The 6,395-nt window shown below is 35.1% G+C and overlaps 1 long non-coding RNA gene across 1 annotated transcript; it reads left to right on the forward strand.

The window, feature by feature from the left end:
- The first annotated feature begins 1,290 nt into the window (after nt 1–1,290).
- Nucleotides 1,291–3,297, forward strand: LOC132288299 (uncharacterized). The gene is made up of 2 exons (XR_009473648.1): nt 1,291–1,607; nt 3,109–3,297. It is a non-coding gene; the product is annotated as an uncharacterized LOC132288299 (long non-coding RNA).
- Nucleotides 3,298–6,395: the final 3,098 nt, after the last annotated feature.

Here is a 6,395-nt window from a genome sequence, read left to right on the forward strand (position 1 = left end):
ATACATATAAATTCCTTCCTAGTGCAGAAAGATAAAATAAATATCTGTTATGTCGTTCAACTGTTTTAGTTGACAGGACATGCATCCATGTAGGAGTTAATTGTTTAGGTTAATCCATTCCGTATGTATGAAGGGGTAGGACTTGGCTTTTTGATCTAATCCATCCCTGATATGTCACCATCCTATACCGGTACATATAATGCAACTGATTCACAAATGATGCACATTCATTAGAACATCAAATATATCCAGAAATCAGCATAACAGAAAACAGATATTATTAAGATCCCATCATGCATCCAGTATATGATTATAACCATAAATTCTCCAAATAAATTGTTAAAGTAGTGATAAACAATTTATAGTATCCACGTCCATATAATTGATAAAACAGAAATTAAACAGTTCATCAATTAACATCCACATCATGGTATAATGACTATCAGAAGCATGACCTGAGCACATTATACTAGACATCCATAACCATACTCTCATACTAGTTCATTTAAATTATTAAAACAAAGACTAGTAATGAAAGTCCTCCTTAATCCCTGACGGCATGAAAATTATCGTTTCATTACATGACACCCTATATAATCCTCCATCTTAAAATCTGTGCCCGACATAATATGTCAACTAAGAAATCTCACTGCATATTATATAAAACCCCAACGGTATTTTATACTTACCCAAACAAACTGGTTAAAATAAACAGGCAAATAAAAGCTCCTCCACTCCTGACAGCATGCAACCCTGTATTTAAATTACATGACATCCACATCCACAACCCAACCTGTGAGCACTTGCATTTTTATCATTTTTCTGGTCATTTTAACATACATGCATTTTATTTTTTCTTGTCGGAATTATAATTATTTTGCAAATGTGTGGTAATTTCATTAAGTGTCATTATTTATTAAGAAATATTATAGACTTTATTATGCAAATAGCATATTTGTCAATTAGTATTTCATAAAGGGCATTATGGACTTTTTGTTTTACAAATGGAATGCATGGTATTTGATAATTTGATAAAGGGCAAAGTAAACTTTTACTATGCAAAATAGCATAATTGGCATTTGGTTAGTTGTGAAAGGGTATTCTTGACTTTTATCATGCAAATGGTATGAATGGTATTTAGTAGGAAATAAAAGGACTTTTGAGTCATTTATATGATTTTGGTTTTAATCCATGGAGGGGATGACATGTGTAGGTGTATGTGGTTGCACCATATCCATTCATTTTATAACATATAGTATGCCTATTGTTTTATTCCTAGAAACCATTTTGTAAAACCCAATTTTCGTGCTTTCTATTTCCTTTCCATAGTGATACTTTTTAAGCTAAATTTTAGAAGCTTTGTGTTGGGATTTTGATGAGGCTTTGTGAAGGAAAAATGTTCCTTGGGTAGTGAGGGTTCTTTTGATATCACACTTGAGTCCATTCTTTTGTTGCTGGGTTTGGAAAGTGGTGTTAAAAGAAGAGGGTTTTGGTTGCAAACAAAGAAGGAAGTGTTCTTCATTTTTTTTTTTTACCTTGGAAAGCTTTGATCCATCATTTGGGTTGCTTAAAGTTGTGATTGTTGCTGAGTTTCAAGCTTCTTTGAGGTAGGATTACTTAACTCTCACACCCTTTACCTTTAAGGAATCAATTCTATATGTTTTGTGCTTAAAACATAGGCAGCTACTTGTTTTTCGCAATTCTGAAACCACAGCAACCTGAACTTCAAAGGACCATAATGTCCTTGTTTTAAATCCAAATTGAACGATTTTTTAGTCTAAATTGACTAGCTCAAAACAAGCTTTCTAATGATATCAATTTCAGCCTTAGATTACATTTGTGAAAAAAGTTATGACCTTGTAAACATAGGCTGCCAGTTTTACGCTATAATCTGCAGAATTTCCTACACAGCGACCTGAACTTCAACTGATCATAACTTCCTCATTTTAAATCCAAATTGAGCTATTTTTTAGTCTAAATTGACTAGATAGAAACAAGCTTTCTAATGATATCAATTTCAGCCTTAGATTCCATCTGTGAAAAAAGTTAAGACCTTGTAAAAATAGGCTGTCAGTTTTGTGCTGTAATCTGTAGAATTTCCTGCACAGCAACCTGAACTTCAACTGACCACAACTCCCTCATTTTAAACCCAAATTTAGCAATTTTTGATTCTAAAGTGACTAGCTCGAAACAAGCTTTCCAACGATACCAATTTTAGCCTTAGATTCCATCTGTGGAAAAAGTTATGACCTTATAAACATAGGCTGCTACTTGAAAATTAGAATATTGGTTGTTATGATATGGGAAGTTTTGTACTTGATTTTCTAAATGTTATTAAGCACTGTATATGTTGTTATGTGGTAAATGTGAGTTAGAAGGCATGCTTCTTATGTTATACAACCATGGATTACTTAGCCTATTAATTTACCATGCTTGGGTGTGGATTAAAATGCAATACTATGATATTTTATATGAGTTGAGATTTCCATATTTATTTCATTATCTGTATATCATGTTATATAAATGTACATGCATCTCACATGAGCATGGGGGTGATGTTGGAATGAAAAGGAAAGTACAAATGTTTCATTAAATGGTTTTGAAAACCGGATAACAGGGGAGTGCCTTGTATCCGTGGGTTTAGGAAAAGAAAAAGGAATTGAATCAATGATTTCAAAAACTGGATAAGGAGTTGCCTTGTCTGTGCAGTTAATGGGAATCTAGAGCAGACGTAGGGAGTGACTCTACGCGTAGTTGTGTCACTAGAGCCCCAAAATGATCACAAGGAGTGGCCTTATATCAGGGATAGATGACCAACTCTCTTCTCATGGAACTGGGGAGCAGCCTTGGGCGGATTACATTAACTTTTTGTGATGAAAATGGGATTTTGGGAAGTGAGAGGTGTCAATGACATTAGCATTGGCATTGGCATTACATGACACTTCATTTTATTATCTCATATGATATATTGCTTTCCCCTGAGCTTGTATGATCCCTTTATCTTTTATCCGTTCTTTGTTTGGATTCACGGAGGTATTAAGGAGTGCGCTTTAAGTAATTCATGCTGAGCTGTGGTTGCTCATTCCTATTTAATACATATCTTTTCAGGTCATGGAACGGATGGTATGGAGGGCTTTCCTCCTCAGCTGTAGACAGAGTTAGGTCTAGTGTTGTAGTGTTTTATTCCGCATAATAGACTATGTTTTGTATTATATTTCCTAGAATTTTCCTGGCATGTAATAAATGTTCTTTCAGACTTTAAAACTTTAAAGTTTTAATATTGGCATCTTATCTATTTATTTTTAGTCTTGATTTTATAAAGGGAAATAGATAGGTGAATGTGTGGTTGAGACAGGTTACAGGGATATTCATTGCTTTTGAGACTGTGATTGTTTGTGTGTTATGTTCACAATCCGGACTACGGTCTAGGAGCGTGACACAACCAACCCTCATGGAACTTAAATATACCATAATTATCTTTGATATAAAAGCCTAGAAATACCTGTTATCTCAGTTCATTGAATTTGCTAAAACAACTGGCAATACAGTCCTCATTCCTTCCCACGGCATTCACATTTAATATTTTATAATTCATACCATCTTCTCCAGTTAACTCATCAACTTATACTAATTGTTCTAAGGGTCTAACAGGTTAATTTTAAGTATTTACAACTTCCCACAATTTTCCGAAAACTCTGTTCAAGCCCCTGAAGTCAGAAAACTACTAAAAATACCCCCGAAGGAGTTCTGTTCAAGGGAGCTGCCTCCAATTTTAGGTTGAGCCAGCTCCACCCACATTGGAGCCACCTCAACCCCTTATGGAGCCAACTCCACTTCAATGGAGCTGCCTCCATTGAAGGGTGGAGCCGCCTCCACTTCCCCAGCCTCCGTTTTTCCTTCTCTGCTTCCTCTGTTTGCCTTCTTCGCTTCCGGCAATGTTTTAGTCCTCGGTCCCACTTTTGTTAAAGATTTTTAAGGTTCAAATTAAGTCCTAATAACCCTAAAAACTTCTCTAATTCCAGTATGAATTACTTGACAAAACCCTAAACCATGATCAGAACAGTTTATGCTTCTTCCGTTTATCTTTTTCACTTCTGGCGAAGTTCAATCCTCTGTTCCAAATTTTCTTAAAGTTCTTAAGGTTCAATATAAGTCTCAACAGTCCTAGAAACTCCTCAAGTTTCCATCTAGCATTGCTTGACAAAAATTAAAACTGAATCAAAGCAATTTATGCAAGAAAATACAGTTCCAGTTTTAAAAGCATAACACAGATTACAACTTAATCTAATATGCATACAAGTTTGTTTTAAAAGTTAATTAGGTTCTTGGAGACTATTTAGAATGCACAGAACACAAGTTTACAAGAAAGAGATAGAATGAAACTTGCCTTTAGGTTTCGGTTTGAAACCTTTCAACGCCATTTCAAGTTTCATTTCAGAATTCTCCAAGATCGTTCCTTCCTCTGATCACCATTTCATCCCTCTGTTACTTCCTAATTCCATCCCAAAGCAACCCCTTCTTTCTCCTTTAGCCTTACAGGTGATCCTCACGACCCTCTCTGATTCCCTCTGCAGCTTCTCTTTGTTTTTCCTCTCACGACACTATATCGTGAATAGGGTTTTCAACCTAGCAGACCATACTGTCATAAATATATATATGTTCCTACTAAACCCTAATCCTAATTCCACGACTCATTATAAGTCGGCTAACCTAATTATAACATAAACCCTAAACTTAATTATAACTCAAACAATGCATTAAACCAATGACTTAACAAATAAATAATTACAATTAAAACAAATAAATAAAGTCAAACAAATAAATAATTAACTACATAAGTCACTTACAACACATAGACAATTTCAAGTCACATAAATAATTTAAAAAAAACACACAATTAGACAATATTAATTTAAATAAACACAATTAATCAATTAAGAAAATAAAACAACCAAGTCACATAATTAAATCAATTAATCAATGAAAAACAAAATTAAATTCCCAATTCTATCCTTTTGAAAACTAGGGGTATTACACTTTGTATGGTCTCAAACAAGCCCCCAAAGCCTGGTATGAAAAGCTGCATCAGTTCTCAGTTGAACAACGATTTCACAGAGGCAAGGTTGATAACACTCTTTATGTAAAAACTCATCAAGAACAATTTCTAGTTCTACAAATGTATGTTGATGATATCATGTTTTGTGGCTCAGACACCTTATTAGCTTCAGAATTTGCTAATCTCATGAAGACAAGGTTTGAAATGTCACTCTTGGGGACTCTCAGATACTTTATAGGCCTATAAATTACTCAAACATCCAATGAAATCTTCATTTCTCAGCAAAAGTATGCCTTTGATCTACTTAAAAAGTTTAAAATGGATGATTGTAAGGCTGTATCAACACCACTATGTCCTAATACCAAACTCTCACTGGAGTGCACCACTGAAGTAGTCCCTTCCACACTTTACAGGTTTATCATTGGTAGTTTGTTGTATCTTACAGCTTCAAGGCCTGATATAATGTACTCAGTGGGTTTAGTGGCTAGATTTCAAAGTAATCCAAGGGCTTCTCATCTCCAAGCTGCCAAAAGAATTCCCAGATATGTCAAGGGCACCATTTTATATGGTCTATACTACATTTTCTCACCCTCAATGTCTATTACAGCCTTCTCAGATGCTGATTGGGGTAGATCTTTACCTGACAGAAAAAGTACCTCTGGTTGTTGTTATGTTCTTGGCTCTAATGTGGTTTCTTGGCTAAGTAAAAAAGCAAGACATTGTCTCTCTTTCAACCTCTGAAGCTGAGTATATAGCTGCCTCACATGCTGGTTCACAACTACTTTAGATGAAAACTACACTCTCAGAGGAATTCAATTTTCAGGACCTCCCAAGTTTTTCTGTGACAACTAGGGTGCTATTGTTATCAGTAAAAATCTCACATTGCATTGGAAAAGCAAACATATTGACATCAAGTATCACTTTCTCAGAGATAAAGTTCCAAAAGGACTTATTGATATTACTTACTTGCTGTGATACCCCTCGGATCCGAGACACGGGTTGATCAGGCCCAGTCCCAAACCCGAGGGAATATCAAACAATTAAAGTATTTTAAAACGAACACAGATGACAAAATGAAATAATAAAGATGGAAATAAAACTGAAAGAACATTTAATTATAAAACCCTCCATGCATAACTGAAAAATAAAACTCCAATCCTCCAAAACTCCAAGGTTACAACTTGGGAATCCATTGGTGGACCCCTAACCAAAAGATTCAATTGAAACTGAAAACTGGAAATAGATAATGCTAGAAACATCGAGAGAAGTCCTACGTAGTCAGATGGATGTGAGACTGTCCTCGACAAGCACAATCAAGCTCTAAGGCTGGAACCGTCCT

Source organism: Cornus florida, unplaced genomic scaffold (genome assembly GCF_030987335.1).
Source record: "Cornus florida cultivar Cherokee Brave unplaced genomic scaffold, ASM3098733v1 CherokeeBrave_3.0.0_Hap2_Chr02, whole genome shotgun sequence".
Taxonomy (NCBI): domain Eukaryota; kingdom Viridiplantae; phylum Streptophyta; class Magnoliopsida; order Cornales; family Cornaceae; genus Cornus; species Cornus florida.